The sequence below is a fragment of the Canis aureus genome, chromosome 37 (genome assembly GCF_053574225.1).
Source record: "Canis aureus isolate CA01 chromosome 37, VMU_Caureus_v.1.0, whole genome shotgun sequence".
Taxonomy (NCBI): domain Eukaryota; kingdom Metazoa; phylum Chordata; class Mammalia; order Carnivora; family Canidae; genus Canis; species Canis aureus.
The window spans coordinates 19,899,708-19,921,955 of NC_135647.1; the positions used below are offsets into that span (position 1 = coordinate 19,899,708).

At 44.9% G+C, this 22,248-nt stretch overlaps 1 long non-coding RNA gene across 1 annotated transcript; it reads left to right on the plus strand.

Annotated features, from left to right (window-relative positions):
* Positions 1–6,879: 6,879 nt before the first annotated feature.
* On the plus strand, positions 6,880–19,356 carry LOC144306426 (uncharacterized). Its single transcript, XR_013373543.1, has 3 exons — positions 6,880–8,501; positions 15,762–16,084; positions 16,550–19,356. It is a non-coding gene; the product is annotated as an uncharacterized LOC144306426 (long non-coding RNA).
* Positions 19,357–22,248: the final 2,892 nt, after the last annotated feature.

The following is a 22,248-nucleotide window of genomic DNA, read 5'->3' on the forward strand; positions in this document are numbered from 1 at the left end:
CAGAGGGCCCCAGGCTTATAGATGATGTTTAAAACAAAAGGGTGTGACCAGAAGACCTCTAAGAGCTCTCCCTGACATCCCACCGTGCCCTGCTGATGCTCTAACAGTGTTCAGGGAGAGCTGGCTCGCTCCAAACGTCTTGGCACCTGGGGAAAGGTGGCTCAAGCACTCAACAGGAGGCCCTCGACTCATCAGAGTGTAGGCCAGGTTCCAAGGACACATTGCGTCGCAGAGCCAACTCCAGGCAGAGCTTGCCTCCTGGCTTTGTCGCTCTGTAGGATCAGAGGCAAGTGACTTTTTCAAGCCCCAGCATCCTCCTGGATGAATGAAGATGTCGCAAGCATTATTTCAAGTTTGGTGCTTAGCATATTGAAAAACATCATCATCATTATTATTTTTTAAAAGACAGGATTAAAAGGACCAAAAGGAAATGAAATGTAGAACTGGTTCTCTGTGAGCCCTCTATGCCTTATCTGGACTTCTGTTTAGTTTAAGTGAAGGAATTTGGGATAAGAGTAGGAATAAAAGCTTTGAGAGAAAGACGAGGAAGTAGAGAGAGGAGATCTGGGCCTTCTTATGGAGAAACCAGTTCGGATCACAACCTGAGCCGTGAGAACAGTGTGGGGGGAAAGGGAGGGTGGAGTAGAGAAAGTGTCAAAAAAAAAAAAAAAAAAAAAAAAAAAACCAACACCACCAAACCAGGGAGGAGAAACCTGAGAAGTCAACTCTGTCTGGGGAATCTAGTGGTGAATAGAATCTGACAGTACTCTGGGTTTATGGTCTGGTTACCTGCAGGGAGAAGTTCTGGCTGAAGTAGCAAAGGGGATGTGGCAAGGGAGCCCCAAACTGGGAACCCATCCAAAGCCACCAGCCTGCCAGGCTGAGAGGGGAACTTGGAGCGCCCGCCTGGTAAGCAGCTGATTAATGAGTAAGCTGCTGGCTGGTTCAGGTAAGGGTGCACCTGTGATTTACCTAATCCCTACAAAGCTCACACCACGAGCTCTCCACACACCCTCGTCATTTTTCACTCTGACTGCTTGACTAAGCCTGGGTTTTGCCCAGCAGCCTTTGAGGGTAGGGACTCCTGAAAGAAAGTTAAAAAAAAAAAAAAAAAAAGATCTGACTTTCATTGGACGGTCTTGGCCATTAACAGAAGTGGCAATGAGAACAAAAAGAGAAGCTGCTTCATAAACTTGGGAGCTCCAGAAGCTACTATGGAACAAAACATGAGCAAAAGCTAATAGTCAGCCCATCATACTTATTACAGATGTTGGACTACCTTGCATTTTGTGGCCTTTCCTGTCTAGTTGGGTTTTTATTAATATAATTTTGTTAATATAATTTTTTTTTAATTTTTAACTTACGTGTAACAAGTTCAAAGAAAGGTTAAGAGAAATTCCAAAAAGCCTAAATGTATCATTTGCTAAAAGTTTACAAACTGAAAATGCTCATATGACCAGCACTTAGATCAAGAAACAGAGCAGGAGGGGAGGTGGGCGGGGGGTGGGGGTGACCGGGTGATGGGTACTGAGGTGGGCACTTGACAGGATGAGCACTGGGTGTTATTCTATATGTTGGCAAATTGAACTCCAATAAAAAATAAATTTATAAAAATAAAAAAAAAAAAAAAAAGGAAACAGAGCAGGACCAGCATCCAGGGGCCTGCCCTGCGTCCTTTTTCCAGCACAAGCCCTCATCTCCACACCACGGTTTAGTTTTGCCTGTGTTTTTTTTTTTTTCCCCTTAAAAAAATATTGTTAATTGTGGTAAAAGGCACAAGACATAAAATTTATCATCTTAAGCTTGTCTAAGGGTACAGGTCAGTGGCATTAAGACCATTCATGTTGTGCAACCATTACCACCATCCATCTCCAGAACTGTCTTCATCTTGTGACATTGAAACTCTGCACCCATGAGACTCTGATTCCCCTTCCCTCCTCCCTGCCCCTGGCCCCTGGTAGTGCCCTTCCACTTTTGGTCTCTATAATTTTGACCACTCTAGGAACTTCATATGAGTGGAATCATACAGTATTTGTTCTTTTGTGACTGGCTTATTTCACTCAGCATAATCTCCTCAAAGGGCACCCATGTTGTGGCCTGGGTCAGAGCTTCCTTCCTTTTTTTTTTTTTTTTTAAAGGTTTTATTTATTTATTCATGAGAGACACACAGAGAGAGAGAGAGGCAGAGACACAGGCAGAGGGAGAAGCAGGATCCATGCAGGGAGCCCGACGTGGGACTCGATCCCAGGACCCTGGGATCATGTCCTGAGCCAAAGGCAGATGCTCAACCGCTGAGCCACTCAGGCATCCCGCTTCCTTCCTTTTTTAAGGCTGAACGATATTGAACTGTATGCATTGACCACATGGGTGAACACTTAGGTGGCTGCCACCTTTTGAGTATTGTGAATAGTGCTGCACCAAGCAGGAGTGTACAAGTACCTCCTCGGGACCCTGCTTTCAATTTTTTGAATACATATCCCAAAGTGGGATTGCTGGGTCATGTGATGATTCCATTTCTAATTTGTTGGGAACCTCCCAACTGTTTTCCACAGCTAGTTTTGCCTGTTTTTAACTTTATACACATGGGATCATTCAATATGCACTCTTTTGTCTGGCTTTTTATTCATTCAACCTTGCGTTTGTGAAAGTCAATTTTTTACTGGTAAAATTTTTAACAGGCACCCAGCGTTGCAAGGAGTGACAGTGTACTTGATTTTTATTTGTTTGTGTCGCAGATTCTCTCATATTTTAAGCTATGTTTCTTTTTTAATAGGTAGATTCTCAGTTGTTTTATTTATGCAGCATTTTGTAAGAGAATTGAGTGAAGTAGTACATTTCTTCCTTAAAATTCAATAGAAACCTTTGCTGAGCCCTCTTATAGAAGTTGTGTTAGGTTCTGTGAGTCTGGTCCCTTGTGGGGACATGAACCACCACTCTCTATTTTTGCTGCCTTAATAGACTTCACAGCCTGGAGAGGCAGATGTCCAAGTGAATATTCCTACACAAGCCGTGAGTTGGGCGTACACACATGGCAAACATCCTTTCCAATTTTAAGATTGATTCTGTAATTTTATGGTGGAGAACTTTGATCGGCCATTCAATTACTGTGGCTGATAACCACTGCATGAGATAATACAGCCCTGCACTTCCACACTTCCTCTAAACTGGCTTTTCTAATGAACCTTTCCATCCACAATGACCCAATTAAAACAAACAAACAAACAAACTGCAGTTGGAATCACATATTTGTAGAACTCGTGAAGATCCTAAGGGTTTCATGGAATACTTTCCTTTTTTTTTTTTTTTAAATCATTTCTGTAGAGAGCTGGGAGAAGAATCTTGTACATCAGATGATCTAATTAGTTATGTGTTAACCTCAACCTTTTTTTGTTAAATCTGCCTTTATTTATTTATTTATTTTAAATAAACTCTACACCCAACATGGGGCTTGAACTCACGACCCCGAGATCAAGAGCTGCATGCTCCACTGACTGAGCCAGCTGGGCGCCCCATCAGCTCTTAACAAAGTCTGGTTTAAGTGTTCCAGAGAATTCCAGCTATGATAAGGGGAGTAAGGGAAGTGTGTGTGCTAATTTGGTCAGCTGGAGTGTGGTAACCACATAATTGTAAGAATGTCCTTAGAGGACAGTGCTTCTAGGAATAGAGATGGGGACCTGGAGGTCCAGCTGCTCTTCTAGAGGGTCATCAACATATGATTACAAAGAGCTAGCAGATCTCCTTCCATGCTCCCTGGGATGTTGGGGATAAAGCATGGAGGAGGGAGGAGGGTATATGATATATTTAGGTGGAGTCAGGGGTCCTGGGTTTGAGTCCCTCCTCTGACACCTACCAGAAACGTGATATGGAGCAAGTCCCTTGACCTCGCCGAACCTTGCTTTCTCCACTTGTGGAATGACATAATTTATAGATTTTAATTGCACTGTGTCTGTTGTCTTTTTCTTAAGGCCTCCATTCCCAGAGGGTCAGATCTTTGAGGTCCTGATCCTGCTGGGAGTTTTGTGGTATAGTACTGAAAGTAGGGTATTTCTGAATCCAAACCCACCCCTCTGAGGTTTTATTTTGAAAGCTTGGAGTCACGTAGCAGATAATGCTAGCTCGAGCCCAGAAGATGGGGTGTGTGCGCAGGGCATGGGGCAGGCAGTGGAGGGAATGGAGGCTGGCATTCTTTGGTTTGTTTTTCAGGGAGAGGAGAATACTGCAGAGCAGAGAGAGTGGTTTCCAGTAGCTAGGAAAGAGTTGATGGGTTGGGGATTCTAGAAGGAGTCCCAAGAATTTGAGTCCTGAGCTGTCCCAGTCTTGCTCCCAGGAAGGTGGCCAGAACTGGGAAGGGAATGGCTGCTTGGCTCCCTACAGGCAGCATGCAGACCTCTCCAAGGCAGCCAGTGGGGTCACGACAGGGACAGAAAACTAGAGGGGCCCCACCTTGAATGTTCTCCTTTGCTTGTGACCCTGGAAACTTCTCTGCCCCCTCCTTTAAAAAAAAGATTTTATTTATTTATCCTTGAGAGACACAGAGAGAGGCAGAGACACAGGCAGGGGGAGAAGCAGGCTTCCCACAGGGAGCCTGATATAGGATTCGATCCTGGGATCCCGGGATCAAGACCTGAGCCAAAGGCAGACGCTCAACCACTGAGCCACCCTGCATGTCCCTTCTCTGCCTTTTGAACCACTGCAGGATCGGGGATGAGAAGGGATAGTAAGAAAAAGCTAAAGTTGGATTTGTTTGATATAATAGAAATGAAGAGATTAACTTTTCTTACAACTTTTCGTTTCTGGAGAGAAATTCCTATTGGCCAGGTATGCATAAAATGGAAACATCCTAAAGTCTAGCTAACTTAAGTATTGTGGGAACTAAGAGAGGTGACTTATAGAATAATTAAGCTCTCTACCAGGTCCTTTAGGATCCAGCTCTCCTGGTCCCAGGCTGCTCTATGGGTTGGTGGAAGTGGAAAATCACCATGGGGAGGCAGGCTTCCCTGGGCTTCTGCGTGGGTGTTCAGGGTCTGTTGCATCCATCAGCAGACCAGAGCAGGATGTTGACAGTTGGGGCTGCTTCCTTTGTGGGATGAAGCAGGGCGTTGCCTCTAAATGCTGACGTTGCAGATTTTGCTTAGTTTATCAAGGAAGAGAGAGAGAGACCCAAATGCATCTCAGGCCAAGCATCAGAGATTTGCTGACGGGCTTTTGTGTCCATCCTCTGTCATGCCTCAACTATCTGGTCCATCATGACAGCAGACAGTGCTGGAAAAGGATTGCTTTGCTCCTGCGGTAGTAAGTCATCTGCAGGGAACTTGGGCTACTGATTAGCCAGCAGCATCTAGGCTTGTGTTCAACAACGGAAATCCAAGGACCCACAGATCGAGCCATTATTTTCAGTTTTTTTTTAGTAGCCACTGTATAAAAAGTAAAAAAAAAAAGTAAAATTCACGCTTATGATTTTTATCTTACGTAACTCAGTGTATTAAAAATATTCCCATTGCAACATGGACTCAATAAAAAATATAAAAATATATTAATATAAAAATGTTCATGGGATATTTTACTTTTTTGTTGTTGTTGTTGTTGTTGTTCTTCATTAGAATGTTTGTATCCCATTCTATGCGTTTTATACTTAGAATGCATCTCAGGTTGAACTACCCACATTTCACACGCTCAGTGATCACGTCCGGCTTCTGACCTAGGCAGAGTTGGTCTATATCAGTGGTTCTCAACTGGGGATAATCCTCCTTCTCAGGGGCCACTTATCAATGACTGCAGATACATTTGATTGTTGCGGCTGGAGCGAGTGCTACTGGTACCTACTGGGTAGAGACCAAGGATGTTGCCAGACACCCTACAATGCGCAGGACAGTCCCCACAGCCAAGAATGATCTGTCCCAAGACATCAATCAATACTGCCAAGGCCAAGAAACCCTAGTCTGAACCAACCCCACTCCCGGCTTTTTTCCCACAGCAGTGAAAATGAGGTGCAAAGAGCCAGGGGGTGGCGGGACAGGTGCTGACACTCAGGTCTCTCGAGTTCAGCCCCTGGGGCATTCCCCTACATCCCCCGTGGCCTCCTCTAGACATGGGATGGCAGTAGGTGTCCCGAACCCTTTTCTCAGCGCAGCTCAGGAGATGAATACAAAGTGGCAGGTCACAAGCTACAGGCAAGAAACCAAACCCCCCACCAAGTTCCACAGCACAAAGTTTTCCATGAAAATTTGGGGAAAATGTATACACCTGTCAGAACCTGAAGACTAGAAGAGACAAAGGAAACACCGAGCTCGGCAAGAATTCCACAGCTGCCATGGGGCCAGCTCTGGATGAGGCCCTGGAAGCATCAGAGGGGAGCATCTTCCAATAAGACCGGGTTTCTTACTTCTCTGCAAGAGGACCGTGTTCTGAACGTCCATGTGAATGTTTAGTCTCATCAGGCAACACAAAGTACTCTTCAGTGACTGGAAGCCACAGCCTGGAAGGGAAACGACTGGGCGTGTTTCCTTTTGTCTCTTCGGGGGCCCTAGCCGTGTGCAGGTGCACAGGTATGAAACTTGTAGAAACCCATAGGAGAATGGGTGAGGGAGTGAATGAGCTGCAGAGAACAGCTTTGGATCTAAACGAACCTTTCTCCCTGTTTGTCAATGTTAAGTAACCTGTTAAGTAAGTGTTAACCTTTTATGGTGCTTCTCTCCCGGCCCTTGGCCAGTGTTGCGGCTCCTGGCCTTCTGTGTGTGCCCAGCCATGCCCTGCGCTCCCACGTTTGTTTGTGGCTGGCCCAATTCCACATTGGGAAGTGACGTGGGACGGGAGACGCCCCTGGGCCTGGCCAGGGGGCCTGTAAGAAGTGCCCTTTCCCAATGCCCTGTGCTCCTGGAGACAGTCAGACCTTGCTTCCTGCACCGGGGCCTCTGGGCCCTCCTGGAGCCTGTGCACACTCGGCGGGGAGAAGGCACCCTTACTGCCGGATTCTAACCCCCAGGAGCCCCTGAGCCTACAGCACAGCATCTTGGGGCCTGCGGATAGACTGCTGCTTGACAGGCCCTAGGCAGCCTTCTGTTCCAGTGGTTCACATCTTCTTCCAAGACTCTTGTTGGGTTTTGCCCACCTTTCTGCCTTTTGCTGCTCATCACCTTAGTAGAGGATGAATAAACAGCATCCAGACTGGCTCCAGCCATTTCGTGGTTAGAAAGGAGCACGCAGTGGTTTGAAAATGAGATCGCCAGAGACACGTGTGGCGGTCACATGTGGCTCCCTCCCAGCCCGGGCTGTTTCATCGCAGGCTGACCCCCAGATGCGTAGACGTCAAGGGGCAGAATAGCACAGGGGAATCCCCGGCCTTCTGACCCAAGGTTGTGTCCCGGCCCTTCTCCCTCCATGGTCCGTTTTTCCCTCGTGCCATCAGCAGGAGATGGAGAGGTCCCTAACTCCACTGGGTGTGCTGGGTGTGGGGTCCTTAGGACAACAGGTTCAGCTCTGGGACGTGGAAAATGTGACGCCTCGTGCTGAGAACGAGAAGCTTGTCTCTGACCAGGGGGAGAGGTTTTTCTTGGATATGGATCAGTCTGCGGGGACAAATCCCCGGTCACACAGAGTGGGCTGGTTTCAAGGGCGCCGCCGCCGCCCGGCTTCTGGTTCTGTGCAGCTGCCAGCGGGTTCACGTGGCTGGGCCATCGGCAGAGAAGGGACTCTTCTGTCTGCTGAGCAAGTACAAACTAAGCCCTTTCCAGACACAGGGAGCCGCTCTCTTCAGAGAATTAAACCATGACTCTTCCTCTTTCTCATCTCATTATTTTATTTACTTTGAACAATATACACAATGTCTTTCTTAAATGAGATGAAGCCCAGAATCCAGGGATCTGTTGCAAGCACGGTGGATTTCACCCCACCACTCTCAGGAACTGGGCCACGTCTTGACCGTCTTGACCGTGTCCCCGGCTCTCATCAGCGGGAGCGCGGGCCCTGCTTGTGGCGGGGGTGGCTGTTCAGAGATGCCTCGGCATCTCTGGGGCAGCTGGGCTAGGGCAGGAAGTGGCAGACAGGATGCTTCCCTGATGCTGGGTAGCTGCCTGCAAACCACCTCCCCATGCAGGCGACTTCTGCAGCTGGACTGCGTTGCACGCTTTACCGAGCGTGGTTCTGCGCTGCAGAGCGATGCCAGGGCCGGTGTAAACGCCACGCTGCAAACACTGAAACGAACAGGAGAAAGTGTGTTTTGCAACCAGGTCCTGGTTTCACGGTCATCTTTGCTGACCCAGCACATCACGTTAGCTGACTCTGAATGAAAACAGTTTTGGACAGGAGCGAGTGCCATAGGTGCTTTCGTTGGAGTGATTTCGGAGCACCGTTGACCTAGGTTCTCAGTGGGACACGATATTTCCTCCGGTGGCCGTGGAGTGGCCAGTGTCAAAGAAATGCCGCATTTCACTTTTTCTGCTCCATCTGCTTGCTCTGCTGGCTGCATTTTTATTTTATAAGACAACACGATGTTTTGGTGGAGGGTGAGTACCCAGGGGAGTCATTTTCAGGGGGAGGATATGAGGACATTGGCACAAGAAAAACCTGATGTTCTAACTGCATTTATTTTTCTGGGATTTTTTTTCTATTATGGCTTAAAAAGTTTGGAAATTCAGAAACCCTTAGAAAGACAGGCAGTTTGATTTAATGGTACACAAATGGATCTTAAAACCATCCGTCCCCTAGCTTGTCTATGTTGGAGAACTGTCAGGCCAAACAGAGCTATAAAAACTGCTCTGTGCAGTCCAGCAGCTCTGCCTCACGCCGCAGCCGCCAGCGGCCCCCCTTTGGAAGGGCGTTTGTTGAATCCTGGGGCTGGCAGAGGTTACTGCAAGTCATTACCGCTCACTTTTGCAGCATCTCCCGAAAAGAAAACACACTCAGATGCTGGGTCTGGCCTTTCTCTCTTGTGGTTTCCAGGCCTCTGCTTTGCTGTCATGTCCATTGGCCCCTAGAGTGTGGGGAGGCAGCAGGAAGTGGGGTACCCAGAGGGCTAATCACCAGTGGGCGTCTGAGGGAGGAAGCCAGTGTGGGAAGATGGCTTTGTCACCCCCCAGGTCTCTCTTCTTGGTACTCGTCTTATTTCTGAACATATTTCCAAACATGGGGCTACATTCAGATCATCCAAGAGCATTGCTTTGGGAAGGCCTATGCTAAGGAGGTTGGGCCCAGGATCTGGAGCCTCATCCTGCTGATCTCCTAGGGTGACGCCCTTCCCTGCTCCGGCCAGGGCCTGAGATGCACCAGAGAGTGCCTCCCCTTCTCGCCTCTCCCCTCTCCATTACTTCCCCATCTCCAGAAGAGGGGAAAGCAAGCCTTTGCCTTTCTCCTTCCCAGTGCCACTGGTCAGAAATCCAGAAGAGTTCAGATCGTCAGGCATAGGACACTGTGGAGAATGGACAAATTAGAACGTCCATGCCCCCAAAGGGTGGTACAGATTGAAATCATAATTAAGTGCAGAAAAAGGTTTAAATTGACTCATAAGCGACCAATTTCTAGAATTTTCAAAGGGAACTAACGATCACCTCTGCTTTCACAAAAGGATGAAGCAAATATCCTTGCGTTTAAAATGTTCGCAGTCGGGATCCCTGGGTGGCGCAGCGGTTTAGCGCCTGCCTTTGGCCCAGGGCGCGATCCTGGAGACCCGGGATCGAATCCCACGTCGGGCTCCTGGTGCATGGAGCCTGCTTCTCCCTCTGCCTCTCTCTCTCTCTCTCTCTCTCTCTCTCTGTGACTATCATAAATAATTAAAAAATTTAAAAAATAAATAAATAAAATGTTTGCAGTCTAGAAAGGAGATGAGACACCTGCCCACATAGCCAGTAGGTGAGAGATCCCCACCCACACACACAATGAGAAGAGCCTTCCTGCTACCTTCCCCTTCTAGACCTTTCTCAGCAGGGGATAAACACAAAGGAACACAGATCGGGCTCTATTGCTGTTGAAGAGTAATAAATACATTTACTAAAAAATTCTTGAGGGGGCTCTGAAGCAGTGAAGGATTGGGTATTACATAGAACATCACAGTGAAGACTTATGGGGGAAAAAAATCCCCTTGCTCTCCCAGGTTCCACATCTCATGATGATGACTGAAAATCTTCTCTCTTAGAGTCAACCCTCCCGCTGCTCTGCTCAGCTGTCTCATTTCCCGCCTTTGTCAACCTTGTATCACATTGTCCCCCACTACCAGCCCCACTGATGCAGTTTCCCTTCTCTGAATTCTGTTGGCTGCCTCTCCCCATTTCTACACCCACTTCCTCTGCCAGCCCGTGGATGCTTTAGGGGGGCAGAGCAAAGGAAGGGGCTCCTTCCTGATAGAGTTGAATGTCACCTGAGTCTTGCACTCCTTGAAGAACAGAGAAGCTTAACCTCCCCAAACTTTGTGACTGAAATCTCCCACCCTTCTGTGTTCTGGGAAACGATCTAGTTAAGACCCACTGTTGTGAATTGAATGTATCCCCTTGAAATTCATATGTTGAAGTCTTGAGTTCCTAATCTTCAGTCCCTTAGAGAGTGACTGCATTTGGAGATAGGGTTTTAAAAAGGTGAGTAATTTTTTTTTAAGATTTTATTTATTTATCCATGAGAGACACACAGAGAGAGGCAGAGACACAGGCAGAGGGCGGAGAAGCAGATTCCCTGTAAGAAGACTGATGTGGGACTCGATCCCGGGACTCTGGGATCACACCTTGAACTGAAGGCAGATGCTCAATCACTGAGCCACCCAGGCATCCCAAAGAGGTGATTAATTTAAAATGAGGTCATATGAATGGGGCCCTAATCTACTACGACTGGTGTCCTTATAAGAACAGGCCAGGACACAGACATAAACAGAGTGGCAATCATGAGAGGAACGGGGAGAAGGTAGTCATCTACATGCCAAGGAGAGAGGCCTCAGAAGGAACTAACTTTGACAACACCTTGATCTCAGACTTTCAGCCTCCAGAACTGTGAGATCATTAATTTCTGTCATTTGAGACACCTAGCCTGCGGTATCTGTCATGGCAGCCCTAGCAGACTAAGACACCCGCTGTCCAATCTTTCCTGTGACCCCACAAGACTCATGGATGACTCCCTTGTTTGCCTGTGACAAGGCCAGACTCAGACCCTCCAAATTCCTGTCTTCATTTCACAACTGATTAGCTGACTTGTTTGTCCCCCACAACTTGCTAGACACAGAGGTAGACATATCGTTCAGCTGACAGACTCTGATTACAAAATCACCCCACTGTAAAATGACCCACCTGTGGCTTATCTACTCCTCCCTAGAATGTCTAGACAAAACCACTGGTGAGACACTCTGGTCTTTGGATCTGGGGTGATTTCCCTACTGAAACAGCCTGAATAAAATCAGTGCCCTTACCTGCTTGTGTTTTGTCTTTGACAATTTGGTACTGTGATTGGATGGGGCTGGAAGCCCATCTGGACCTGGGCTTCTCCACCCAGTTGCTGAAGTCCCTCCAGCCTGTCATGTTCCTCTCTCGCCTAGCCTTCCAGGGATCCCACATGATCCCAGCTCCTGGTCCTCTGCTCCAGGCATTCATCTGTGGTAGCATGGTAAAGATTTAAGTTTGATTCTCAGTTGGAGTACTCTTTTGGTTTTGTCCATTTGCTGGCTTCTGTTCAACAGAAGTAGTATGGAAACTCTGAATCTACTTCTCAGCCATTTCTGAAAATCCCCTCTGATTATATGCTTTACCACTATGGCAACAATCCCGTTCCTATCTCAAAAAGTGGCAGGGTTTTACTGAGAACAACTTAGAACTGCAATGGTCCCTTTGGGGCCCCTAGACTCTCCCCAAAACTTGTCAGTCTAAGAGGCATCCTCAAACCTCAGGCTTCAAGATCTCTCCTCCACCATGGTCAGCTCATTTTGCTTTACAAAGAGGCTGACAAATGAGCCAATGTCTCCAGTCTATCTCATACTGTTCTTAAGAATGTCTCTCTCAATGTCTCTCTCATGAGCAGCTCAATGTCTCTCTCTGCTCCTCCTTTTTCCTCATAAAACCTCACAATGCTTTCCTCACCCAGCACCCTCCACATGCCCCATTCTTGTGCCTCCCTGCACCCACTATTGCCCTTTAGTCTGCAGATTCCCTTTTCCTCCTTTGGCCTATAGTCCTCCCCTTCATCCCTCCTTGCCCCACTAGTCTTCCCTGCTTCCCAACTCCCCATCATAACTTGTACTATTGTTGCTTCCTACCTGTGATGGAAAGCTCGAGACTGAATAAGGACTTACTCAGATTTACATGCTACTGGTAAAGAATTTCTAGACAACAAGAGTAGGGAAGAGTTTACAATCAATTCAGACTGGTCCCCAGCGGATATTCACGTGTGATTCCTGATTTATAACAACTTGTGCAGCTGCTGGTGGTCCTAAAGATGCCATTATATGATTTGTAAAAGCCAAATAGTCTTCATGAGGACTTTCAGAAAGAGTCAGAACACCCTCCAGGTTTATAGGCCAAACCCACTGGGGAGGAACTCTAGAATCCATTCCGACTGTTTTTTCTCAAAGTCTGCCAAAGATCCAAGACTGCAGAAGACAAAGAGATGAACCCACCTCTACAGACATAGATTTGAAAATGCTGGGAAGAACTACTTCATTCTTGCTCTTGACAACTAACCACTCTCTGTTACTAATTTTGTAAATGGCTTACAACCAGAAATTAGAGATAGTATCCAAAAGCGCACTGTAAATAAACGAAATACTCCTCTCTCTGAAAATGTACACTCACAACACCATGGAGAGACCATTGCGGAGAAGGTCAGATTGACACAGTGCAAACCGAAGCCCTTACAACTTAACTAATTAGGAGAAGCAAGTCAGGGCAGTCTGCTTCCTCCAAAACTCCCCATAGATATTTGTAGATAACGCCAATAAGAAGGATATTGGACTGGGGATTGCCTGGCTTTAAAATGTAAAAGGGAACAAGAATCCAAATTCCATCTCCCTGAAGACTTTCTCTGAGAGACCGTCCCCTTGTATTTACACTAACATGCAAAAGGAGACAGTCATTCCTATGAATGGGCACCCCACCCCCCTTCCTAGGGGTCCAAGTACAACACATCCTACCATTAACACCTCTTATTTCCCACCACCTTCCCTTTACAAAAGCCATACTGTGGAGGGACTTGATAAGTATCCACATGATTTCCTTTCTCTGAACCTCTTCCTGTCTCACTAGGATTCCTTGCTACCCAGCACAGCTTTCTGCTTAGCCTCACTACTCAGTAAACCTTCTTCAAAGGTTTCCAACTGGAGTATCAATATTCGGGGCTCCTGAGACAACCTCACTGTTGAGGTCCCCAGCTCCCTGCTCATACCTTTTCCTTTTCATGACTCATTGACCATCAGATTTTTCTTTCTTCTGTCAAAATCCTGAACCCCATTTAAACCCTCAGGTACCAACTCAGGTACTTGACTTTCTTTGGGCTGCTCACTCCACTGACATAGACCAAATCTAGGAAGTTTCTCCGAGTAGAAAAGAACTTTCTGTACCACTCTCAGCATAATACCCTCTACCATAATACCTTCCAAAACAAGAATCCTTTAAGGTCTCCAGCCTATAATTCCAGACTTCCTTAACAAGAAAGATGTAGTTCCTACATCCAGTTCCTGTAATACCTCCATCTTCCCTTCAAAGAAGCCAAATGGGATACCATCTAGTCCAAGGCTTGAGGCCAATCAGCAAAATAATCACTCTCAGATTTCTTGTTGTTCTGAAAGAGCTCAGCCATTCTAGCCTCTCTCCACCCAACACCACTTGCTTCATAGTTATCAGCTTATATTCTGCTTTTTCGAGTATATTTTTCAACCCTGACGCATAATATCTTTTGACTTCATACAGAAAAGTCAACAATACACATGGTCCATCCTGTTTTAGGAGTTACTGAGGCCCCTACTTATTCAGCTAAGGCCCTAAATACAGACCTGAGAGATTTAACCCTCCCGTGCAGTTCTTTCCTTATCTAGTATGTAGATGACATTTTTTTTTCTGCTCACCTGATTTTGACAACTCACTTATCACCACCCATTATTTATTCCAAGCTTTTGCTCAAAAAGGCTGTAAGCTCTCTAAAAACAGAATGCAATAATGCAGTCCTCAAGTGCATTATTTTAGGGCATACTACTTTCAATTTCCTTCTCCCTAAGACCAAAGGGTGACTCCAAGGGTTTCCAGAATTAGTTGACTGTTGCAGAAACTGGACCCCTAATTTTTCCACTGTAGTTTTTCCCTTATGTTCATGGCTAAGGAGACCATTCCCAAAGCCTTTAGTTACTTTCCTTCCATAACTGCATTTCAAAGCTTCACATCCTCTCTGTCTTCTCCTTCCACTTTTGGATTCCCTGTTTTGGACTCATTGTCCTTTTCCCCTTCTATAAACAAAAAAGAGGAACATGCTTTGGGATCTTCACCCTGTATGCTTATAGCCAATGTGCTTTTGGTGCATAACACCATGATTGTATTATGTTATGGAAATAAAGTGGGTCACCTACCAAAACTGGGACCCAAATCACTGGCCTATTGGAAGCTTTACCCAAGAACTAAATATTCTCAAAATTGAAGTTCACAATAGTAGCCACATCCTCAAAATGAAAGGAAACTCCTTGTGTGACAAATTTATTATAACAACTGCATCCCAAGAAAAACTTCCTTGATTACCTGCATACTTCCCATTGCTCAAACCTTCTTTAGAATTGGAAACTCTACTTAAGGAGCTTAGGGCGCATTGACTGCTAATACCTCAGTCTGATAAAACGAATTGGGAACATGTTGGATATTTGATCCACTCAGATGAGCTTTGGAGATGCCCAGGTGGTCTCTTGGTCTCATCTCTATCCCTTACCTGAACTTTAGTCCACAACCTCCATAACATTGCACATCATGGCAAAGGTAATCTTAAAGGCCTCCTCCATATTGGTGAGGTTGCTTCTGTAGCCTTCATATTGAGCAGATAATGTCAAATTGCCCCATAGGTTAGAAACACAATCCTGGTGAAAATGTAAATGTAGGACAAGGATAAGAGCCAGTTTCCTATGTTCCTGTCTTCATTGACAAATGAGTTGTATCTAATTCCCAAAGTTTTGTGAGTATGAATGTGTTGTAACCTTAGCCTTAAGTTTTTAAGATAATTAGAAGTGGGTTTTTCTTTTCTTTTCTTTTTTCTTTTCTTTTCTTTTCTTTTCTTTTCTTTTCTTTTCTTTTCTTTTCTTTTCTTTTCTTTCTTTTTTTCTTTTCTTTTCTTTCTTTTCTTTTTTCTTTTTTTTTTTTTGTATTTTTCTTTTCAAAAGGCTACTGCTACCATTATAGCTTCTACTGCAAATAATTTTTGTCACTTGGGGGATGCCTTTGGTCCTCTCCAGTGATAGAGGAACTCATTTCATTGCTGAGGTTATGTGGAACATTCAATGAGTATTTCCTTTCTCCAAAAATTGCACTGTCATTATCATCTTCAATCCTCTGGAAAGTAGAATAGGTTGATGGTGCTCTAAAACTTGAATTTGTGAAGCTCACTGAGGAAGTTATCCTTCCCTTTGGGCCAAAGTCTTGTCTTTAGCCCTGATGATTCTTTCCTCTTCCCCCTCCAGTTAACATTAATTATCTCCTTCCGAAATAATTATCAGCCCAATGAAGATCCTGTCCTCCTCCTGGACCTTAGAAGATACTAATCTGATAAAACCCAATGTCTTTAAATACTGCCAAGGTCTTATTAAATACTCTCATACTTATTACCAACAGGCTACATCTGCTTTTCCCCCACAAGTTCCATGGCAACTTTTACCCGATCTTCAGATATGAGACCTAGTTTTCTAGAAAAATACCACTGAACACCAATCTTGGACCAGGAGGGACGGACCTTACATAGCTCTCTGAATCACCATATTGCTGCAAAACTACATGGAGTACAACCCTGGGTTTATATTTCACAATTAAAACATTTATAAGCCTTACTCTGAATGGACATCCCTTCTAGTGGGAGACCTTAAACCAAGGTTCCACCAAAGTCCCCAGAAACCGATGACACCACACAGGAGACTGCTTTCACAAGACTCTCAGAACAGGTAAATGGCATCTCAAGTGTTGGTCATGCATCCTGCCCAGAGTTGCACAGGTTGTTTTATTGTGTTTGCAGATATTGCAATTTTTTTTTACAAATTGAAGGTCAGTGGCAACCTTTCATCAATCAAGCCTATTGGTGCCATTTCCTCAACACATTTGCTTACTTTGTATCTCTGTGTCACATTTGGTCATTCTCACAATAGCTCAAACTTTTCCATTATTATATTCATTATGGTGATCTGTGACCAGTGATTATGACTCTTTAAAAGCTGAGTTGATGGTTAACATTTTTTGGCAACAAAGTATTTTTAAAATTAAGATATGACTTTTTTAAGACATAATGCTATTGCATACTTAATAGCTACAGTATAGTATAAACATAACCTTTAGATGTGCTGGAGAAGAAAATTTCATTTGACTCTCTCTATTGCAATATTCACTTTATTGAGATACTTGCTTTATTTCAGCTGCCTGGCAAACGCACAATGTCTTGGAGATATGTCTGGAAATGCTACTCTGCAGCCATTGACTTAACAAATGATTCGATCCGTATATCATGATCCAGCAGCCCTGAGAACAGCTCTGCCTCCAGCTGAATTTGTGCACAGTGGCCAAATCTGAGCTGACAACTTTACACGTGGTGATCAAATCTGGACTAACAGTGGTGCAGATCTGGACATCTTCATTGCCTCATTTCCAAACATATTTGTTCCAGCACAATCTCATGATTGTGTTGAAGAAGAGGAGACACTGGCAATGTTGAACTTTACCTGAGCCCTGAGGGTGATTCCAGAAAACAGTGGAGGCTAATCCCCTAAACTTTTGTTCTCCAAAATCTCCTACCCTTTTGTGTTCTGGGAAACAGCTTATTGCAAAGAACAGCCCTCCCCCATGACTTAGACAAGACCAGCTGCTCACTTGTTCTTGTGACACCGCCCCCCCCACCCAAGAATCATGAATGACCTCTTAGTTTTCCTGTGACAAGTCCAGACACAGGCCCTCCGAATTACATTTTGTTTTATAAATGATTACTGAACTCTTTCTCCTCCAAAATTAGGTAGATGCAGAGATAGATATTTCTTGTTCAGCTGATGACAGACTCCTCTTGATTACAAAACCATTCTCAGTATGAAATGACCCACCTGTGGCTTGTCTGTTCCTCCCTGTACACATGGAGACAAAACCACTGCTGAGAAACTCTGGTCTGTGGATCTGGGGTGCTCTCCCTACTGCAATGAGAAATTAACTTTTATGGAGCACTCAGGATGGGTCAGGCATGGTTCTGAGGACTATACATAGTACCTCATTTAATCCTCACAATAATTCTATAAGGCAGGAGTTCTGTTTTCCCCCACTTTTCAGAGGAGGAAAGCAAAGTCAAATAACCTGCCTTGTGTCCCATGAAAGAAAACGACATATTTGAGATTCAATTGCAGTATTCTTTCTTTACAGTCTGAGCTATGGCTCAAATTTTATACATTAAATATTTATATACTTGTTTTGCCATACTAGTAATAGAAATCTAAAGTGCTCTGCAAAGCTGGGAATTAAGAGATGGAGGAAGAATTATAAGAAAGTGGCACTTGAGGATCATGTGGAAGTCTGGAAAAGCCTTTGTTGAACAGAGATGGAGAAGGGATGTTGCAGGCCATGAACAGGCTCATGTTCAGCTGACACTAGAATCAGGGCCGGGACTCAGGAGAGCTTTTTTGAAACCAAGTTGCAGGTTTAGGAATCATCCATAGAGAAGTTCTGGGGGACACTGAGAGAATTCTCAGAGCATCAGTGGGGTTAGCAGTCGTATGGCCAGGGGTTGATGAATTAGCAGGAAAAGACAGAAGGTATTGAAAACTTTTTCAAGAAGTTTGATGGTGAAAAAAATGAAGAAAATATAAAAGTAATCGAAGAGCTAGCAGCAAGTGTATAAGACACACATGTCATGGTGACATCTGTAATCCACAGAAGTAGATATTGAGCTTTAATATTTTCCAGGTACTGGGCTCAGCACAATATTATTTGATCCTTCCCCCCATCCTGATGAAGAGGATACCATAACCATCTCCCTATTATGGACAAGGATACTGAAACTCAGAAAGTTAACAGGAACTTTTGGGCCATAGAGCAAATGGAACTCCCATTTGTACACCGCCAGTGGGACTATCAATTGATATAACCACCTTTGGAAATAGTTTGGCATTTTCTATAAGGTTAAACATACACTTACCATAAGCCCTAGCATTTGCTCTCTGAGGAATCTGTTCTCTCCAAGAGAGGTGAAAGCATGTCCATACAGAGACTTGACCACTAGTGTTTGTAATAGAACTATGCATGGTAGGACCACACTGGAGACAACCCAGTTGCCCATCAATAGGTGAGTGGATAAACAAGTTGGGACATAGCCATACAATGGGTCACTAATTTGCAATAAAAAGGAATGTACTACTGATATAGGCAACCACTAGGGATGAATTGCAAACATGTTATATTAAGAGAAAGAAGCCAGGCACAAAAAGAGTACAGACGGCATGATTTTGTTTATAACAAACTCTTGAAAAGACAAATCTAATTTATAGTGACAGGAATCAGGTCAGGAGCCAAGTATGGAGAGTATTGGCTGGTAAGGGGTCTTAAGTGAACATTTCTGGAGGGATTGAAAACTCCTTTACTTTGATCGTGAGGGCAATTACACAGGTACACATTTGTCACATAGGAGCATTTTGTTGTACGTTAATTATATTTCAGTGGAGTTGATATTTTCAGTGAAGTTGATACAAATTTAGGAGCACCTGAGTGGTACAGTCGGTTGAGTCTCTGGTTCTTGGTTTTGGCTCAGGCCATGATCTTAGGGTCATGAGATCAAGCTTGGTGGTAGACTCTGTGCTCAGCATAGAGTCTCCTTGTGATTCTCTCTCCCTCTCCCTCTGCCCTTCCCCCAAGGCACACTAACTCGCAGTGTACTCTCTCTGTCTCAAATAAATAAATCTTTAAAAAAATTGATTTAAGTTTAAAAACAAAAAAGAATGAGTCACATGTACTGACAAGGAATACTTCAAAAATAAGTCATACAAAAATAAGCCTAGAATTACATCTTAAAAGCCCAGAATTTTAATTACTTCCTTATCTATGTAAATATAAGGAAAAGGCTCCAAAGAATCACAACAACAACAACAACAACAACAAAAGAATCACAACAAATGATAAGTGAATGTCCCCCAAGGGTAAAGGAGCAAGAGGGAGGAGGCTTTTCATTCACAATAAATGTATGTTCACTCTGGATGTTTGGTTTTTATAATAGTATGTATGTATTGTTTTTATGCTGGCTTTAGAAAAAATGATAAAACAGAAAAACACAGAAATACACATAGACACAGACATAAAGGCACCTGTCCCAAATCACATGAATCTCAGCCCAGTTTTGACTATAGAGACAGAAGCTAAGAGCCACTGGGCAAAAGGGCTGGGCTGTGAAGGAGGCTCATGGTGGCTTCTCCATCAACTCCAGGCACAGGACACCAGGCTGAAGGAACACATGTTCCAGCTGTCACCCTGCATGCTTTTCTGGGCTCGGGCCACTGTGGTGAGCAGATCATGTGTGGCAGATCATGTGAAACCATTAAGCCAGAGTGGACAATGCTTCAGGCTCTCTCAGTCTCTCATAATATTTGGTTACAAAGCCAGAGTAAATGTGAATATTCTTTTTTATTGGTGTTTTCCAATAATAACCAATAATGTAGTTTCCTCTAGATATGTGGTTCTTTTTTTTTTAATATTTTATTTATTTATTCATGAGAGACACACAGAGAGAGAGGCAGAGACACAGGCAGAGGGGGAAGCAGGCTCCATGCAGGGAGCCCGATGTGGGGCTCGATCCTGGGACTCCAGGATCAGGCCCTGGGCCAAAGGCAGATGCTCAACTGCTGAGCCACCCAGGTCCCGAGATCTGTGGTTCTTAATAAGAGGCAACTCTGCCTCATAGGGGACATCTGGCAATGACGGGAGACCCTTTTTTAGTTGTCACAAGCTGAGGGGATAAAGTGCTATTGGCATGTAGTGAGTGGTGACCAGAGAAGCCGCTACACATCCTGCAGAGCACAGGGCAGTCCCCATACCCAAGGATTATCCTGCTGAAAATGTCAGCAGAGCTGAGGTTGAGAAGCCCTGATGAGACAACACTGCTTCTGTGACAATCTTCAATCTTACCTAAGAAATAAAAAGTTTGCTTTAATGAGGGAGGTTGATTCTTAAAGTTGTGTTCTGTCCTTGAATGTTATGTGAACCACTGTGTGGAAATAGAAACAGAAGAGTTGTCTTCTTGTTTCTGGACAAAAATTGGTCTCGGGCAAGTACATGAAGGGCGGCTCTGGGAAGGTAGGAAACGTGTTGGAAGAGAACTTGGCAATGGTTATGGCTCCCCGGGCTCTAGCTTTGGCTCCTATGTGCACCTGTTCTGTGCCTCTGGGGGTGCCGCGGTCCTGGGGGGAACTAACGCATCTTCAGCTCTCCTCTGGTTCCAGTCTTAGGTCTCCAGCAAGTTCATGCACGAGCTGGTTTGGAGTGTTGCTGAAGCACAACAACGTACAATGGAAGAAGGAAGGAGAAACTGTTCCAGCACTGCCCCCCACTGCCAGCATGTGCTCCCCGTGTGACCCACTTCCTCTCTTGTGCTGAGAAAGGAGGGGGTCAGGCAGTCAGGAAGGCCAGTCAGCCATGAGGTCCGGCCTGGGGACTGGTCGTGTGACAATGGTCTGGACAGAGTGAACTCTGCAGTGCTTATGTTCACAGCAGTCCAGGCGGGGCAGGTTGCTTGCCAGTATTCTCAAAGAAACTCTCAGACAAGTGGTGACCAGACTTGGACATTTTAATGTCACTCTTTGAAAAGAGCTGTAGGGCCCCAGGGTGGCACAGTCCGTTAAGTGTCTGACTCTTGGTTTCAGCTTAGGTCATGATCTCAGGGTTGTGAGATAAGAGCCCTGTGTCAGGCTCCACTCTCAGTGCGGGAGTCTGCTTGAGATTCTTTCTCTCTCTCTGCCCCTCCTACTCACGCTTGGTCTCTCTATCTTTCTCTCTAAAAAATACATAAATAAATCTCAGAAAAAAAGAAAAAAGAAAAGAGTGTATTTTTTCCCAGGATGAATTCAAGATCACTTGTGATATTTCTTATTAGGGTAATTCCAGAAGCTAATATTTCCCTTTCATTTTTATGAAAGGTTTGCCTTTGTGTTTTTGCCCTGTTTTCAGAAGCAAGTAAGAGGAGGTGGTTTTAAAAAAATATACATATTGAATTCTTTTTATAGGTAATCTGGCACATGGTAAGACATTTAAATATCACAAAGGACATGCAGTGAAAAATAAGTCTTCCTCCCAGCTTTGGGGTAGAGACTCCTGTTTTCTGATCTTTGGAGGACTAATGATGTTGGAGAGCAGTTGCTCTAGCTGTTGCTTTAGGAAAGAATAGAGGCACCAGCCAGCTAGCCAGCGGCCGGATGGAACTGCTTCTAGGAGGAGGATATTCTATTCCGGACATTTATAGGGCAATAAACTATTGCACACAACTCAGGTAGTTGCCCTGCTCCTTGTTGATAAAAGAAAGGGAGGAGGGGGGAGTCGAAGGATAGGAACAAGGCAAGAAATTGAGGCTTTTGGAGTTACAGGCTGGAGTTTTACTGGGTTTTCTTCTAGGATAGCCTGCAAAGGTGTATTAGCCAATCACTCTGTCTTCTTTTCTAGGACATCATTTTGAAAAGTGGTTGGCCAGGGAAGTAACACAAATCAGAAGGGATTGCATACAGTTCCTTGGTCTTTCATGTTGTCTTTGAACTCTGCTGTCTTCCTTCTGTGTTCAAAGCAAGTTCTGGTTTGCACAGAAAGCCTGGCCTCCAGGGATCATTAGTGCCCTCACTTACTCAGCATAGGCTTATCATGTTCACCTGGCACTGGTTTTGGGTCTCGCTGGACACCCATGCATGTGAGTCCACTGGGATTTTCTGCTCACGGGCATCACAGACACTGCACGTGAATTGGGCAGCAGGCAAGGGTGGACATGCATACTGTGTCTATCTCCTCTGTTCTTCGGCATGCTCCACTGCCCTACAGAGCTTCACCCACAAAATCCGAGTTCAGGGATCAAATTAGTAAGATTTTCAAGATGGCGACAGCAAAGCATAAC